Source organism: Paroedura picta, chromosome 1, assembly GCF_049243985.1.
Source record: "Paroedura picta isolate Pp20150507F chromosome 1, Ppicta_v3.0, whole genome shotgun sequence".
In the NCBI taxonomy this organism is placed as follows: domain Eukaryota; kingdom Metazoa; phylum Chordata; class Lepidosauria; order Squamata; family Gekkonidae; genus Paroedura; species Paroedura picta.
The window spans coordinates 32501768-32521024 of record NC_135369.1 but is presented as its reverse complement, the minus strand read 5'-3'; the positions used below and the strand labels follow the sequence as shown (position 1 = coordinate 32521024).

The following is a 19257-nucleotide window of genomic DNA, read 5'->3' as shown; positions in this document are numbered from 1 at the left end:
CTCACATCCCACCTACACTAAGACGGCTGCATTGGCTACCAGTTGAATATCGGATCTGGTTCAAGATCTTGATTTTAATCTTCAAGGACATCTGTCATCTGGCCTCTGTGTACTTAAAGGACCACCTAACTCCCTGTGGCCCACACAGAGCCTTGCACTCTGAAAATGCTAATAGGCTGGAGGTCCCTGGCCCATGAGATGTCCCTGGCCCACCTGGTGGAATGAGCTCCTGGGAGAGCTGAGGGCCTGCAAAATGGAGCTCTTCAACTGGTGATGCTCCAAGGTGCTCTTGTGTCTTCTTTTAAGAGGGCAAGTAATGTTATTGTAGTCAGCAATGAATATTTGACCATTCCTTTAAAACTGGGGCCTGCTTATCATTCCAATAGTAATGCAGTTAATGAAGTATTGTTGACCAATTTATATAATTTTACATCACTTTTATTTTATTACAAACAGAACATGGTTGGTGGACAGATTTTTCTCCAGCACAGGCCAAATGCTCAATTCCGCATTCCTCATTTGGAAGATGGTACCATCAATATCCAGAAGAGTCAGGCTTTCTCCTGCATGGCAGAGGTCTGATTTTGTCGGCCATGATTGGTTCACTGTACGCGACCATCTCTATAGGGCCTACACAAAGAAAAGATCAAAATATAGACATTAACCCTGTCAATATTCTTTTCATGCCCTTGAAAGACAGTCTTCATCATTCTACCTTTAAGCCAAGGACCAATCCACAAGGTAATACTTCAATGATAGGATGGAGGCTGTCCATATTTGAATAAGTGAAAAGCGGGCAACATATCAAAGAAATGGCAAAATCTGACTGTCCTTCCAAAAACTGAATCAAGGGGGAGCAGATAAGTCCCTTGTATCAATAAGGTAGTTTTGCTAATGATGAAGGAAGGGATGTTGAGATACTTCCTGTGATCACTGCTTCACTGAGCGGTTGCAGTGAATGATGCCAGTTTAGGATATTACTAGAATAATTGAGAAGAACATGGCAGTCGTAAGGTAGCTACATAAGTTTAGAATGCAGCTACATTTAGAATGTTATGTGTAGTTCAAGTTGCCCAATTCAGAACCATCTCTTAGAACAGGGAATGACGCAGAAGAGGATAACCAATCACACTTTCACACACCCACACACACTGAATATTGTACTTGGAATCCACTTTCAGTGCACTTTAGTGATTGTTTGCCACAGATTTTGCCAATTGTTATAGAACAATCTAGTTGCAAGGTCCACTGAAAATGGATTCCAAATGCAGTGTGTGAAAGCACCACAAGATAAAGTACAGCAACCCCCCCCCCAAACAAAATGAGCTGAATTTTTGCTGAATGTGTCAATTCTTCACTCTCATTCTTCTGAGAACAAAACACTACACTGGCAGATGAATCCAATGAATACAGTGAAAGCAAAACCCACACCAGCTGGCCACTTGGAGATCCTATGGAGACATGTACCATGCCTTACACTCCCCTGCAAATCCCTGTAGCCTCAGGCTTCCCTGTGATCTTTTAGATATGTTGTTGATTTGAAATATTCTTTTCCTTGAAAAGTGCCCAAATTAACTAGCAAGCCTGCTTCAAATGAATGGCATCTCAGAAAAAAGCAGTTATAACTGGCTATAATTTTAGTAGACCGAGAATTTCATGCGGGATTAGTCTTGCAGTCTATTTAGCCAGTTTTACTAGTTGGATAGATAAAAGATCTTCTTAATCTTTTATCTTAAATCTACTTTCCGGTGGCCTACACCCATTGCCCCCTTCTTGCAAACAAGGGATTTTCTTTTACCGTTTACAGCATATCAGAAATCCGTCCTCACAGGTCCCTCCTGTACGCTCAGTAATCCCAGGGCATGAGTAACGCTTGCAGAAACCCCCACTCCTTCTGCATTCCAGGGTATCTGAAGAAGGGTAAGCATATCCTGCCAGAAGAAAAGGAAACAAAAAGGGATGCTCTTCAGTTTGCCATAGGAGAGGGAGGAGAATCCACAGCAAGGACTTCCCATCTGGCCCATGTCTTCTCAGTTCTCTTTGTAAAGGAATGTCACATTTTACTTTGCATTTGCCTCAAAGATAATTAATTAGCCACTCTTTTCTAGGTTCCTGTTGCTGATTAATTTGGAAAGCAGGCTTTTTTTTTTAAATCATTACTTATAACACCAGTTCCCACATTACAACTTCCTTCCTCTCAAGACAGCAATGTGGGAAACAGATGTGTTAGATAGGGTTGCCACCTCTGGGTTGGGAAATTTCTGGAGATTTGGTGGGGAGACCCTGGGGTGGGGCTTGAACAGAGTAAGGTAGGACAGGGGTAGTCAACCTGTGTTCCTCCAGATTTCCATGGACTACAATTCCCATGAGTCCCTGCCAGCATTTGATGGCAGGGACTCATGGGAATTGTAGTCCATGGACATCTGGAGGACCACAGGTTGACTATAATTGAAGTAGGGTATCATGCCGTGGAATCTGCTCTCCACTTCAGCCATTTTCTCCAGGGGAACTGATCTTTGTTGTTTGGTGATCAGCTGTAATTCCAGGAGATAGTTAGGCTCCCACCTGGAGGTGGACAACCCACTGTGCCAAATTATGGAAGTCACCAGCAGTAACAGAAAGATGGCTATTGAACACCCTTCCCCCAGTAAAAATAAACTTGCACTCAGTAATGATGGTATGCTAATATTCTGAGGGGAAAAAACATACTTTCTCCTTAAACACACTAGTTCTAGTTTATTACTGTGCCCATTCCATCAATTAAAATTCATACAGTGAATCAGCAAAAATGTCTTTAGACAGCTGTGCTATATTAATACTAAACGCAGCAGCTGGACAGATCATGGATGCTTTTAGGCTGATCCTGTATGGAGCAGGGAGTTGGACTACATAGCCTGTATGGAACCTTCCAACTCTACGATTCTATGGGAAATGGCCCTGTGCCATTGAAATCACAGAGGAAATGCCACCTCCTGAATCATGAAGCAATTTTGACTGCAGGAACGTGAAAAGCTCAGCCTCAATTAACAGATTAACAGTGGTTCCTCTGATTTCCTGAACTTGACCTACATCATTATTCCAAAAGGGCACAGAGAACCAAGATCAGAAACCAGGGATTGACACTAAGCAATCAAACACCGAATCTTCTTATGATTTCTTATAATGCCTCAATGTGAACACCCTGGTCTAAGCCTGGCTTGTTTCCTCCAGCTGCCCTCAGATACTTTCCAGCAACAGAAGATCCTGGCCCAAGCAAATGAAGCCAACATATGTTTACCAAGATCAACAAGATCACTCATTTGCTGAATTTTGGTTTCACAAACTCATCATTTCACAAAACTCACCATTGTCAAATCAGCTAGGCTGCTGCTGCTGCTGCTGAATGAACCTTCAGCATGGCAATGAGAGAAATGACCTTAGGGAAGCTTTCAGGGATGCAGAAACATTTGTCAGATGGGAGTCAAAAGTAGGGGAAGTAGGAAGCAGAGGCATTCCACAAAGCACGTATGCCTCTCACAGGGCCAATTATGCAGAGGACTGAAGGAGTGCCAACAAGAAGGCAAAAAAAAAAAAAATCACCTTCTGAGCCAGAAATCTGAAACATGAGGCAAGTGTTCATTGAACATTGTGGGGCTTCTGAGAAAAAAAAAACTAGTATAAGGTATACTTACACACATGCCTTATACTCAAGTGGAAGAGCTGTTGACCTGTTCTTACATCTTATTATTATTATTATTATTATTATTATTGAATTTATTTCCCGCCACTCCCTTGCGGCTCGTGGCGGGTTACAACAGTATAAAACCCCCATAAAATACATTAAAACCAATTAACATGTCAATAGTTAATGACTACCTGGCAAGAGCGGCTAATCAACTACCCATCTTAGGCTACTAATGCCATATTATTTCACTTGCTCCAATCTCTTACCTGGAATGGCTTGAAAGGTGAATAAGAGGATGGCAAAGAATAGGAAAAGGATCTTCATGGCTGGTTTGAGCTTGGTACAGTCTTGACTTTGCTGGACTCAGAAGAAGAGTGTTTGGAACCAACCTGAAGCTCTTGATGAAATGGCAACAGAGAGTCTGTATTTATTGAGGTTTGGGGAGAATTACAACATGGCGAAATTTTCACACACCGGAAGTTCATGCCTCTTTCTTACCACAGAACTCAGTGGGGTCCAAATATTACAATCCCTTTCCTCTAACCCCATTTAGTACATAAATTATTGTTTAACTTGAAAGGCATCTGGCTGACTCAGATTGAGTTGCTCTCCATAAAGGCTTAGGCATTGGAGGAAAAGGAAGGTGGGTTTCAGATCTTGATCCAGGTTGCTCACCTTCTGGCTTGGAACCAAGTATGTTCCGCTGTTCTGGATTTGGCATAAAGCCCAGCGACCTAATAGATAAGGATTTTTTTTTTACCATGACTAACCCAGTTGCGACTCTTTGGACAGCAACAGGATTATGTGGAGAGTCCAGAGACATTAGTCGTGGGTCAGCAGAGCAAAAAGAAACCCTCTGTAAATGCTGGCACACATGCTCTTACTCACATCCTCCCTATATGTATTTTATTTCAGTCTTTTAACATTTGGCAGTATTCAACAGCTGACATGCTTTCAGGCTCTTAGTTATTATTATTATTATTATTATTATTATTATTATTATTATTATTATTATTATTATTATTATTCAATTTCTTTCCCGCCACTCCCTTGCGGCTCATGGCAGGTCACAATGTATTAAACCCCATTAAAACCCCATTCGAAGACATAAAACATTCCCAACATGGCGGAAAGATCAATAAAAACCCGACTCCCACCACCCACTACTAGCGGGTTGGAGTAGGAGGTCCCAATGATGTTCACTTAAGATCCTGGGGCAGGGCGTAGATCTATCTTGCCAGCCCCGGCCTCAACCATATGCCTGGTGGAAGAGCTCCATTTTACAGGCCCTGCGGAACGTTGAAAGATCCCACAGGCCTGCAGCTCTCCCGGGAGCTCATTCCACCAGGTTGGGGCCAGGACCGAAAAGGCCCTGCCTTGGTTGAGGCCAGGCATGCTTCCCTGAGTCCGGGAACGACGAGCAAATTTTCACCCACCCATAGTTGTGATATTTGTCAGCTGTTTTCCACAGGAGCGTAGGGCCCTGTGGGGGGGCATAGGGCAACAGGCGGTCCCTCAGGTATGTGGGTCCCAACCCGAGTAAAGCCTTAAATGTTAAAACCAGAACCTTGAACCGGATCTGGACAGCAATTGGCAACCAATGCAGCTGCCTCAGCACCAGCTGGATGTGGGCCCTCCAAGATGTGCCGGTACAGACCCTAGCAGCTGTATTTTGCACTAGCTGAAGTTTCCGGATCAAGGACAAGGGTAGGCCCGCGTACAGCGAGTTACAGAAATCTATTCTGGAGGTGACCGTTGCATGAATCACTGTGGCTAAGTGTTTGGGGGACAGGTAGGGTCCTAGTAGCCGGGCCTTGTGAAGGTGGAAGAACGCCTGGCCAGCTACTCTCTGTACCAGCTGGGCCAGTGGGTGCATAAAGATGTTGAACAATGTGGGGGAGAGGACTGCACCCTGAGGGACCCCACAAGGGAGTCTGTAAGAGTCTGTAAGATCGCGAGAACTCATCCCCCACTGCAACCCTCTGGGTCCGTTTCAAGAGAAAGGAGCGTATCCAGCACAAGGCTGTGCCCCATATAGCTACTGTACCAGAAGTCCTGGGGGGGAAATATGATAACATGCTATGACACTTAGTAATTGCCCTTATTCAACAGCTTGCTCAAAATACTTTTCTGTGTTTGGAAGATGTGCTTTGTAATGGCTGAATGTCCTTGGAGGCTGCAAGAGCTGGAAGAAGGATGTTGAAATGAATAAAGCCAGGAGAAGGCTAAGATGTCAATGGAATAAATAGCAGAGATATGCATTTGTTTGGGGGGGGGGCTCATAAGCATGCTGCCATGTGCCTTTTCTGCAAGAATATTAATGGCCTGTAAATCTGGGACCCTATGTCAATGTCATCCCCATTTTGACAGGGTGAATTTCCTAGGGAAGGAAGACAATGCCTGATGCCTTGATAAAGTTGAAAAAATCTGGGGTCTTGTCAGTGCTTGAAGGGGAGGCACCCCAAGGATTCTGTATACAATACCTTGGCCTTCCTGAAGGAGACAAGAGAAGTAGATCTGAAAAATCCATTCAAAGATAGTGATCATCTTTGCAACATTTCACTTTTAGTGTTTGAGATTTTTTTCTGATCACTCCAGTGGATCAAAGTTGATGATATTAGACTATTGCACACGTATTGCTAACCATTATGTGTCCCAAGCCATTTCGAATCCATTGAATACTTCAAGTTGACCACTGTAGTCTCCTTGCTTCAGGCATGATGACCTTGTTGCATCCCTGAATTTATATGCCCCACCCTCTTCAATCTACCAGGTTATTTTGAGCCTTCAGTAGGTAGATTTTTCATGTATTATCCTTTTTCTTTTTCCTGACAATGAAAGTAGTTGTGATATTTGTCAGCTGTTCTCCACAAGAACTGGTAGCCATATGCCAGCTGTTAGTCTTTGTGGAGAGTTCTCTCCAAGAGTGTTGTGGGGATGTGATTCCGGTCATGACCACAGCAAGGGAAAGGAGAGGCTCCTTTCTCTTCCCGTACCATTTTCCCAACCTGAATTGGCATGGAGGCATTATTGGACCCATTGGGTAACAGCACTTGCATGGTTGCTTGCACATGCAGCAACCCAATGGGAAAATGATGCTATGTAATGTTCCATGTAAGTTATAATGTTCTGTGTAAACCACCCAGAGCTGCAAAGAAATGGGCGGTATAGAAATGTAAATAAATAAATAAATAAATGGTCCTGGACTATTGGGTATGAAAAGGTGTGTTGGCAAAGCTGAAGGACGTTCTCCTCAGACTCCTGGTCTTGGGGGACCTGGTCAGTTCTAATACTAAACTTATCAACTTTTTATCCCTTTTGGTGCATTTTCAGTCTTCATGAGGATGTTTTAGGCTTTTGCTCTTTTGGTTAGTGGGCATTTGTATATTTTTTCTGCAGACCTGGGGAATTTCCATAGGAAATTGACACTTGATCTTGCCTGTGGGTGGCCCTACTTGCTGTTTCCATCATCCATACAAAGATCAGCCAGTTTACTATTAGATAGAGTGATAACTTGTGGTATATGAAGCAGTCATTCAGAACAGAGCTATTAATATCGTCTAGCAATGTTAAGTAAATAAAACCATTATATTAAAGAAATGTTGGCATTTCTGATGCTGGGAACCGAGAATAGGAGAGATCGGCATGTTTCATTTATGATTAACTGAAATTTTTTGCATGGTTAACTTCAAGTGAAACTTAACATTTCCAGGCAGAGACAGCCAGAACATTCTCCCCTGATAGGCAAATTGTCGAATTACTCACTTTGCAGAAGGTCTCAGTAATGTTAAGCATCTATGCTTCCTTCATATGGCAGCAACATGTCATGGTTGAAGTGTTAAGATTAGAAGACCAGGGTTAAAAACAGCAGTCTGGGGCCTATTATTCTTTCTAAACCTACCTCGTAGACTTATACAAAGGAGCAAGAGTCCAGTAGCGCCTGAAATATCTGAAGAAGTTAGCATGAAAGCTCACAGCTAGCCACAAATTTTTGTGCTACTGGACTCTCGGTGAAACAGGCTTCCTTGGGAGGTGGTGGGTTCTCCATCTTTGGACATTTTAAAACAGAGGCTGGGTAGCCATCTGACAGAGAGGCTGATTCTGTGAAAACTCAAGGGGTGGCTGGTTACAGTGGATGAGCGATAGGGTTGTGAGTGTCCTGCATAGTGCAGGGGGTTGGACTAGATGACCCAGGAGGACCCTTCCAACTCTATTATTCTATGATTCTATGATTCTATGACTGGTACTTACAGTTAGGTAACCTCCAATAATAATCACAAAGAGAGCAAAGGTGGTGCTGCCTATTTGTTTGAATTACAAATACATAGTATTTGAGAATTTTAGGACTGAGATTATTCACACTTGACTTGTCCATGAGTGATTCTCAGTTAATTCCACACACATTGGATAATGCACTTTCAATGTGCTTTTGCAGCCAGATTTTCCTGTGTGAAACAGGAGAATCTACTTCTAAAATGTATTGATGGTGATTTATCCAATATGTGTGGAAAGGAGAGGAAAAAGTATTCTACCATTCCATCCAAGGACCAACTATTACACTAAGGGCTGTTCCAGGTACAAAGACATCCTATTCTTCCCAGATGATTGATAACATGGTGTATTGCCCAGTTTATTTATGGAACTTATTTGTAACACAGTTCAGTCTTCCTCCAGTCTTCCTTGGAGTCTTTCACTGTAGTGATACAGGATTCCTAAACCAGGAATTCCTAAAAGAGTTCTTAAACCTTTGTCTTCTCTGAGCTATGAAGACTAGTTATCTCTTCTTTATTGTACTGGCCATGGTGCTCCTTCCTGATCCAGGTAAGTAGTTGTTTCACCTGTAGGTTACTTCAAAATATCAAGATCATATTTCAAGCTCTTAAGTGGGATTCTTTTCTCTTTTTAATCTTTCTGTCTGTTTGCTCCCTTTCTTATGTCTGCCTACATTACAGAGTTAAGGTCATGGGTGCTTTTAGGAAAGACTTGCTGTTTTGTAAGGTCCATGACAAAGACCTCAGTGGTTCCTATCTTACTATAAACAAAACCTTGTGCTACACAAACTTCAGAAAGTCACTGTGCTCTGGTTACCTTTCTTCAGTATGTGGAAAATATTTAACAAAGGTAAATGCATGCAAGTTGCAACTGACTTGTAGAGACCTCAACACAGGACTTTAAAAGGAAGTGAGAAGCTGGAATGGTTTGCCATTCCCTTTTTCTGCAGAGTTTTCCTTGTTGGTCTCCCATCCAAGTAACAACCCTACTAAAATTCCAAGAGCTGATGAAATTGAGCTATATCCTCCCCCCTTCCTCCCACCCCCCAAATAATACAATACTTAGTTATATGATGGTGTTCCGAAGGCATCCCAAGATAATGTATATGAAATTTTACTTACTTAATTCTTTATTACTCTTTTAATAAGTCGTCATAGCAAACCCCCAGCCCACAAAAGACAGAAGTCTAGGCTGTTAAATAACACAACAGATTCTGGGCAAATATTCCCTCCACCCGCTCAATCCCACCCAACTGCTCCATTTTGTTCCTCTGTTCCTCATTCCCAAGTGTTCTGCAAGAAGGCACCAGGTGCAGAGTGGTGTGGAGTGCATAAAAAGACCTTTACTGTAAACATTATATTCAAACCACTTTCTTCAGCTGTACTGATCGGATATTGAGGATATCTGCTTAACACGCTACTGTTGGAACAGGATTGTTAGAAGGGTTGAATCCAGCCAGCTTTTCCATGCAGGCTTGCCTAGTGTTCTCCTACTTACTGCAATCTGTGACATGTGTGGCTTTGTCCATGCAGATTCTATTATCCCCAGCAGAGACTTTTGGGTTGATCAAACTGGCTGAATCCACCCAGGAGTGTACAAGCAAATAAATACTGCACTGTGCAATAATTTTGCAAGCTATAAAGAAATATTAAATATTGGTTTATAACAATGTATCACTGCCTATTAGCTCAGCTCTCCTTCCATTTGTTTTTTTATGTGTGTACAGGGTTCGCTATCAACAATGCCAATTCATGTTATGAAATCAGAGGGTATTGTGTATTGTATACATGTCCTCGTAATTTTAGAAAAGTTGGAAGGTGTGACAGGAATTTTTTTTGCTGCCAAAGGTAAGAGCAAATCTGTCTGTCAAAATAGGGCTACAAAACATGTTCGGGCAAACCCAAGGGAAGCCTTGAAGGAACTGGTGTGATCAAAGTCACTCTGCTGAGATGTGTCAGAAGGTTCTTTTGTCCCACTGTTGGTTGTAAAAGAACAATTTTAAAGGCTATTAGAAAGCCACAGACTCCATGAAACTTGACAGATCCTGGGTAAACGAAGGGAGATCTTACAGGCTATCAGGAATAATTGCTCTACAATCCCTTTACTGGTCAGAGAAACCTCTTTGTTTTTACGTCTAGCTAAGGCACAGGAGTAGATAAGACCTGCTCCTTCGAGGTTCGGTTAAGGCCAGAATAAAGCAGGTCAGAAAGAGACAAGGGGGGTATTTCAGGTACAGGGAGAAAGTAAGATGGCAAATGAGTGACAAAATCGTCTTTCTTGCTGCTTAAACCAAACATTGTTTTGTTAATATTGTAGCAGTAGTGCCAACAGAATCATAGAATCATAGAGTTGGAAGGGATCTCATGTGTCATCTAGTCCAAACCCCTGTACTATGCAGGACACTCACAACCCTATCGCTCATCCACTATAACCTGCCATCCCCTTGAACTTTCACAGAATCAGCCTCTCTGTCAGATGGCTATCCAGCCTCTGTTTAAAGATTTCCACCTTCCGAGGAAGTCTGTTCCACTGATAAACCGCTCTAACTGTCAGGAACTTCTTCCAGATGTTTAGATGGAATTTCTTTTGCATTGATTTCATCCCATTCGTTCTGGTCTGTCCCTCTGGGGCAAGAGAGAACAACTCTGCTTCATCCTCTATATGGCACCCTTTTAAATACCTGAAGATGGGCTACTTAAACACATGCTACAGAAGTAGTAGTAACCATAATTTATTTCTGACCATGTTGGGGGCATTTTTTAAATAACATATGTAAGAGCCTCTACAGAGAGGGCATAAAATCTCTCACAAGCCAAAGAGGGAGATATAGAGTTTATGAGTCCTATTCACCTTGAAGCCCTCTGGCCACGGGCTGCCTTGTCCCCTGTTAAGCTGGGCCCCACCCCTGGCTGACCATCATCCAATGCCCCTCACAGTCACCTCCGGGGCTCATCGAGCCCTCACCCACTTGTTGCTTGCCCGGGTAGTCCACCGCCCCCCTGAGCCTGTTTTGGGCTTGTCCACCTCCGCGGAGATGGCCCCTGCTCCCTCGTCTCCTGAAGTGGGCCCCCTCCCCCTCTTCTTGGACGCCATCTTTCTTTGGCCCTCCGCCGTGAGACAGTCGCTCATGAGCTAGGCGCTTTGTTCATTTTTTCCCTTAGCCTCCAGGATCAGAGGCAAACAGCTCCTGAGGCAAGCAGGTCCTTCGCCAATGCAGCGAGCTGGGAGGTCGTGAGGCAGTGCACAGTCTGTGGCCAGGCCCCTAGCTCGCCATGTGCTCACCCGATCCTGTAGCGAGCCGACTGCTCGCTGCCTTGACTCCAGGAGGGGAAAGAGGGCAGGCCAATACCTGCTGCACCTTAAATAGGCGCGACGAGCATGCCAGCGTCGCCATGCCCATGCACGCCTCGCTACTCTTCTCCCCCACCCCACCCTCCCTGAGACCAAGGACGCCTAGCATCCTCCACTACCCTACCCCGCCGCCTCGTCAATAGAGGCTCTAGGGCCAAAGTAAGTCCCCAGCCTCATTTCCTGAAATGGGGAAGTGCCTTTCCACATTTACACAAAATACTACCATCAGTAATGAGAAGGTTGAAGGTGATCTGTGGCTCTTAAAAGCTTGCATCTTCCTTCTGTAAATCTACTTTGTATGTCCCAGAAAAACTAGTAGTAAATTGAGTTTTCAGAATATAGTAGTAGCCAAGGTGGTCACCCAACCAATGCTTTGATGAAGTCATGAATAAAACAGGCTTCTGTAATGTAACCACTGTGGAAGAAGGACTAGGCATTAATTCTCTATTTCATTAACTGTATCCATATTCTTCTTGTTTATGTTGATCTGCTTATCTTTCTCTCTGTCTAGCCCTTTTTTTTTAGGTTAATTAACTGATATCCACAAACATTGTAAAATGGATGGAAGAAATTCTCCACTTTCAAAGGGATATGCTCAGTCAAAACTGATTCTGTATATCACTCATAATATGGAAATGTACATTCATCTTTAAATAAACACATGTTGATTTGGAAGTGCATTGCTCAGGCGTATTTAATTCTCAACATGGCCAGATGTGTGGAGATTTAAAACCAAAATAAGACAAATCGACAAGACAAACATTTCTACCTATCTGAAAAATCTTCTTTTGCAGAATCTGAAATATATATGTATACACACACAAACTCCATAGACCAGTGGTCCCCAACCTTTTTATCACAGTCAATGATTGATAATTTTACTGAGGCCCAAGGGGGGGTAGTCTTTTGCCAAGGGACATCGCCGCCTGAGCCCCTGCTCCACTTGCTTTCCTGCCGCACCCCTGAATTCCCGCCACTCGCTGGGGGGCACTGCCAGCAGCAGCTGTATAGTGCCACACTGAGGGGGAGACCCAGCCATGGCGGCCACCGGAGAGCACCAAAGGTGAGCCAGCGGCAGGGTGGCAGGGCATCCCCCCAGGCAGTAGCCAGGGAGGAGGACGAAGAGGAGCCGCGGCCTGGTACCGATTGATCCACGGACTGGTCCCGGTCCCCAGAGTAGGGTTGGAGACCACTGCCTTAGACAATAACAGTGGTACTGACAGTCTTTCAACCATGTTTTTTCTGGGTCTGCCCTGGACCTTGTTTAGTCTTCCAAGCAAGTCATAACCCTGGTCAATCCAACTTAGCTTCAGGGCTCTAACAAGCTCAGACAAGGCTGAGCTATTCAGAATGCTGGTATGTTGCAAGCCAGTGTTTTCCTATGAAAGGTTCTATGGCTTCAGCAACATTATGGAAAAGGAACACTGAACAAGTGCATGCACACAAAGGCTTAAAGCACCCACTTTGAACATTTCAGCCTTCTGCAGCTCAAACAGTGACTCTTATTCCTCTCATGCTCTGATCTCAGGTGTGAATACTCTCATTTGGTGACTTGGATCTTGTAAGCACAGAAAACGGGGGTGTTCTTTAGATTCACATAATATTATTTCTAGGCCTTGTTTCCAGAAACACCAAGGTAAATACCACAGTAGTTCTCCCATCAGATTATTTGATTTCAAGGGTTAGCCATCCCAGTGATAGTAGAGGGATGGGGTCTCAAAAAGTGTATTCCCCCAACTATATGCTGCGAGCAAGAGGAAGAGCACCCAGCAAGCCACACACCAAGGAAATGTACAGAGCCGAAGTAGCGCTATCTCTGCCTCCAGTGTCCACCCTCGCAGCTGCCTCCCTCTCCCTTCTACCGAGGATTTTCTTTTTTATATGTAAAGCAAACTGCCTGGAGCAATGAATACACACTAAATCACCCAGGCAAAGCAATAAAACAACAACAATAACAACTTTTCCCACACCATTTAACACACAAAGCATGTCTCTCTAAAGTACCCCCCCCTGCAATCGGGAACAAGATTGCTTCAAGGCTAATGATTCCAAAAGGGGTGGCATTTTAAAAAGCACTATGCATCTATGATTAGATGCACAGGCACCTAAACTGAGAAGTTTTACTTAAAAAAAAATTGCTTGCATCATGGGCCCTTTAAAACAGGGAGAAAGGTTATTGGCTTCCTGGCTTGATTGACAGGCAGAGGAGAGTCACGTGTATAGCATGTTCCTCTCCTCTGCCATTTCAGGCCAGTGTGCAGAGCACCCAGAAGTGCAAGATAGCATGCCAGCTATTGCCCAGTGTTGCACTTGGCGTTCCTGGGCAAGATGGTTGAAAGGGCCGCGGAAGACCAGCTCCTGGCATTCTTGGAAGAAACTTCGGCACTCGATCCATATCAATTTGGCTTTCGACCTGGCCACGGGGTGGAGACGGTGCTGGTCGCCCTGTTAGATGACCTCCGTCGCCAGCTGGATAAGGGTGGGTCAGCAGTGCTGGTTCTTCTGGACCTGTCGGCCGCTTTCAACATCGTGGACCACGAGCTGTTGGTCCACCGCCTTGCCGGCAAGGGGATACAGGGCACAGCGTTACGCTGGAAGCGCTACTTTCTCCAGGACCAGACCCAGAATGTTGCAGTGGGGGATGAGTTCTCGCGTTCCTATAGACTCCCTTGTGGAGTCCCTCAGGGCGCGGTCCTCTCCCCCACATTATTCAACATCTTTATCTCTGGCCCAGCTGGTATGGAGTTTTGGACTGGGTTGCCACCAGTACACTGATGACACCCAGCTCTATCTCCGCATGGACGGCCGCCCGGACTCCCCCCAGGAACCATTCGCCAGTTGTTTGGAAGCAGTGACAGAATGGTTCGAGCAGAGTCGCCTGAAGCTCAACCCCTCCAAGACGGAGGTCCTGTGGCTGGGACGTAGGGGGCAGGACCAGGAAGCGCGCTTACCCACCCTGGCAGGGAAGCAACTCACCATCACGTCCCAGGCCAGGAACTTGGGTGTGACCATTGATGCCTCCCTGACTTTGGAGATGCAGGTCAAAAAAGTAGCAGGCCAGGCGTTTTTCCACCTTCGCCAGGCCCAACTACTAGCGCCCTACCTGTCCCCCGAACACTTAGCCACAGTGATCCATGCAACTGTCACCTCCAGAATAGATTTCTGTAACTCGCTCTACGCGGGCCTTCCCTTCTCCTTGATCCAGAAACTTCAGCTAGTGCAAAACGCAGCTGCTAGGGTCCTCAGTGGCACATCTTGGAGGGCCCACATCCAGCCAGTGCTGAGGAAGCTGCACTGGTTGCCAATTGCTGCCCGGATCCGGTTCAAGGTTCTGGTTCTAACCTTCAAGGCTTTACGCGAGTTGGGACCCACATACCTGAGGGACCGCCTATCACCCTATGCCCCTCGCAGGACCTTGCGCTCTGCGGGTGAAAACCTGTTGGTCGTTCCCGGCCCTAGGGAAGCACGCCTGGCCTCGACCAGGGCCAGGGCCTTTTCGGTCCTGGCCCCGACCTGGTGGAATGAGCTCCCGGGAGAGCTGCGGGCCCTGCAGGATCTTTCAACGTTCCGCAGGGCCTGCAAGACGGAGCTCTTCCGCCAGGTTTATGGTTGAGGCCGGGGCTGATAATAGCTCTATGCCCCCCCACCCGAAGCAAAACATTATCAGGACCTCCTCTCCACCCGCTAGTAGTGGGAGGGAGGGGGGGAAGTTGAGCTGCCGTTCTTGCCATGCCGGCAATATTGGCAATGTTATTATTGTTTTTATGGGGATTTGTGATATTGTTACCCGCCACGAGCCGCAAGGGAGTGGCGGGATATAATAATAATAATAATAATAATAATAATAATAATAATAATAATAATAATAATAATAATAATAATAATAATAATAATAATAATAATAATAATAATAATAATAATAGAAGAACGCAGGGGGAAGGGAGAGAGCCAGGAGTTGAGGAATGACTAGAGGTGCATTATTTAATAGCATTATGCCATTGCACTGGTATAACACTATTTTTTTCAATGTGCAGAAATGCCCTGGTTGTCCCACACCCGAGATGTCTGCCTGGCCTTGGCCAGGGCCAGGGCCTTTTTGGTCCTGGCCCCAACCTGGTGGAATTAGCTGCTGGAAGGGCTTAGGACCCTGCCAGAGTTACCAACTTTCTGCAGGGCCTGCAATATGGAGCTCTTCCACCAGGCATATGGTTGAAGCTAGTGCGGGGTCTCAATGCTAACATCAGAGGATCCCCCAGATAGGTTAGCTCTGGCTGCCCGCTCCCATTGGAAGAGAACTTGGCCCTCAGGCTGAACGGGAGTTGGGGATTGAGTGTTTAGAATTCTCTAGGGAAGTGATCACCGTCTGTTTTAATTGTGATAAGGGGTGTTTTATGGGTTTTTATGGAAATTATTTTTTTTTATAATTGTAAACTGCCTCGAGACCTTCAGAGAGCTATAGTATAAAAATTGAAAAATAAAAAAATTAAATAAATCTGTGTGGAAACGGTCATAATGCCATTAAAACAGTCTGTCGTTTTATGCTAGAAGTAAATAAATATGGTGTTTTAGTTTTTAAAAAAATCTAATCATTTAACATACATCTAAGTAGTCTTTGCCTTTTGGAACTGTCCATAGAGTTTTCGTGGCAAAGATACTGGAGTAGTTTGTCATTTCCTTCTCCAGTGGATCACCTTTTGTCAGAGCTCTCAGCTATGACCTGTCCGTCTTGGGTGGCCCTGCACGGCATAGCTCATAGCTTCACTGAACTACGCAAGCCCCCTTGCCACAACAAGGCAGCGATCCTTGAAGGGGGCAAACTTAAATGGACTCCGGGGAATGGTAGAGGACAGGAAGGCCTGGAGGATCATTATCCATGGGGTCGTGATGGGTCGGACACGACTTCGCACATAACAACAGCAACAAGTAGTCTTTGGAGATAGTTGCCAATTAGTTTGGATCTCTAGAATCTTCGTGCAAGCACCATTCTGAAGAAACCCAATGGAGCGTTATTGCAGCATCCAAGTCATTTAGTGCCCAACTGAACAGATCTGGTGATCTGCTCCTATCTGGTTGGCAACGATTAAGAAGGTCAGTTTGACTGTTGTTGCAAACTTCCAGACTTTGAGCAAGCATTCAAGCTGTTGGCCAGGGAGGAGAGTTCTTGAAGGCTCTGGCTGTAGTTAAACTAGCCAGCCTCATTGACTTTTGGCATCAGCCATGGAAAACTATTGGATTATTGACCTTTCTGTTTACAAGTGCAAGGTGCTGCTATGCAGTAGGGTACATTGCTAACATTATTTATACTCTAATGCATGTGCACAGGCTGTGACAAACGAAATAAAGGTTGCAAACAGGAGAGCTAGCTTAATTAAATTCCAGCCTCCCTTAGAGATGGATAGACAAAGTCATGTGGCTATGTAATTTCCTCCTCCTTATTTTGGAATACGTTTTCATGAAAGCTTGTGCTGGAATAAATTGTGTTGGTATTTAAGGTGCCACTGTCCTGCTGTTTTATTTTGTTACTATTGGCTCTTGTTTATCTAAACATTTCTAAAACTCTTGCTATGGCCCAGGGAAAATTCATTATAATTAAATTTGCTCTAACTATTTCAGTATGTGCACAGAAATGTATATGTTTTGCTGGGGATGCCAGTTCCCAGGTGAGCCCTAGGGATCTCCTGGAAATTAAGCTCTTCTCCAGACTAAAGAAATCAGTTCCCCTGGAGAAAATGGCTTCTTTCAAGGGTGGAGTATACACTGAGGTCCCTCCCTGCCCAAAGCCCACCCACTCCTGGCTCCACCCACAAAGTCTGCAGGTATTTCTGAACCCAGAATGAGCAGCCCTAAACAAGCCACGGTTTGCTGTACCACAGGGAGTTTTTTCTGTCTAGACTTGCAGAATTTTATGCACTACAATATAGCAATTGTTGGTAGTGTGGAGAAGAAAACATCAATTATATACATTTGTGGTGGAATTACAAGAACTCAGATTTAGTGGCATGTGGTTAAAATTATTCAGTACTTGATTAAGCTACATCCTGAATTATTTCTGTTAAATTTCCTTGAATCTTGTCCTAAAATACATACCGAATTGCCAATCTATATATCATTACTGCTACAAGAATAAAGATTATTACAATAAAAGGGATTTAAAAATTACTTTAGTGGGTAATTTGTTGTTCTACCTTATTCTTGCCTCTGTGTTACCTGTTTGAGGGTCATAATCTTAGGATTTCTAGCCATATGAAAACAGATGCTCAAGTATGGCTGTAGATTTTAGAATACTTTAATAGTTGTCAAAGAGCAGCCTTTGGAGGACTTTGTGCAGGGCTCAGCTGAGCAGGACACCAGTGTCTATCTTGTCTTGTCTTGTGCAATGCACTGCTATCTTTCACATATCACCTGTCCTGCGGGGTTCTGGGAGGCCAAGTTCTGTCTCCCTGACCTCACCTCAGGCAGACCGTATACTGCCTACCAATGCATTGCAACCTGAATGGCTCTAGTAAGTGCAGAATTAAGTCCATGCATTTGTGTGTGGGGGGGGTTAAATCTGGCGATAACTTTCTTTTTGCTTCCAGATTGGATTCTTTTTGTAGCACTAGCTACTATTTTTAAGAGGGGGAGGTAAGGTGCCTGTGGGAACTTGTACCTTCATTCAAGGATGTGGTACAATAAGTTATTTTTGATAGAACAGTTTAGTCCCATAATTTGTGTGACCGTTCCTTGGAAACTGGTTTTAATTTCACTATTTTCTGCGTATGCACCTGTAATTAACTATGCTTTGTGGAATCACGTTTTATAATTTTATTACACTTTTATTCTACAGACTGAAATGTTGTCCAAGTTTTCCGTGGTATTTCTTTCACAGTCCATATGATGTTTTCTTCATTCAAGACCTGGGAGTTGGTATCATCAGTTTCAGAACTAGGTAGGTTTTCTTCATCATCCGGAGTGTTATGTTGTCTATTATGACTGTATCATTCTGGGCGAGGCCTACACAAAGAAAAGATCAAGATATAAGAATCAACTACTAACATGTTTCTTGACATACTTTTGAAAGGCAATTATCAAGATTTCAGCAGCCTACCAGCAGGCCATAGTTAGATACACGAGGTAATAAAATGTTGATGAAGGAATGGGGCTACCCAGATAAATGGAAGATTGAGTGTTTCTCATTTTTAAATGAATGGAATAAAGGGTTTGCAATTTCTTGGAGAAATATCAAAATTAAACTTTCCCCCAGAATTATGAGCAGTCAGATTGGTCTTTTGCTCCAATAGAGTCTTAAAGGTCTCTATGGACCATGAGAGCATCTTGTGGCGCAGAGTGGTAAGCAGCAGAAATGCTGTCTGAAGCGATGTCCATGAGGTTGGGAGTTCGATCCCAGCAGCTGGCTCAAGGTTGACTCAGCCTTCCATCCTTCCGTGGTTGGTAGGGGGGGTAAAACGGTAATGACTGGGGAAGGCACTGGCAAGGCCACCCTGTATTGAGTCTGCCATGAAAATGCTGGAGGGTGTCACCCCAAAGGTCAGACATGACTCGGTGCTTGCACAGGGGATACCTTTACCTGTACCTATGGACCATGAAGATTGACAGACAAACTATCCCAACAAATGTAACAAAAAACTGGTAAAAGATTGGGCAAATTTTCTCACTGCTTACATTATGATGAATCCTCCTTTAGATATATAACGTATAGTTCTCGTCTTCCAATTCAGAAAGATATATTATTATTATTATTATTATTGTTGTTGTTGTTGTTGTTGTTATTGTTATTGTTATTGTTATTGTTGTTGTTGTTGTTGTTATTGTTATTATTATTATTATTATTATTATTATTATTATTATTATTATTATTATTATTATTATTATTATTATTATTATTATTAAATTTTTAGACCGCCCTTTTCCCAATAGGTCTCAGGGCGGTTTACAACATAAATAGTTAAAACACAATAAAATCCCCATAA

The 19257-nt window shown here is 43.9% G+C and overlaps 1 long non-coding RNA gene across 1 annotated transcript; it reads right to left on the bottom strand.

The window, feature by feature from the left end:
- Positions 1-416: 416 nt before the first annotated feature.
- On the bottom strand, positions 417-4088 carry LOC143835279 (uncharacterized). The gene is made up of 3 exons (XR_013230062.1): positions 3931-4088; positions 1799-1931; positions 417-630 (listed from the first exon to the last, which is right to left on the bottom strand). It is a non-coding gene; the product is annotated as an uncharacterized LOC143835279 (long non-coding RNA).
- Between the last annotated feature and the right edge of the window lie 15169 nt (positions 4089-19257).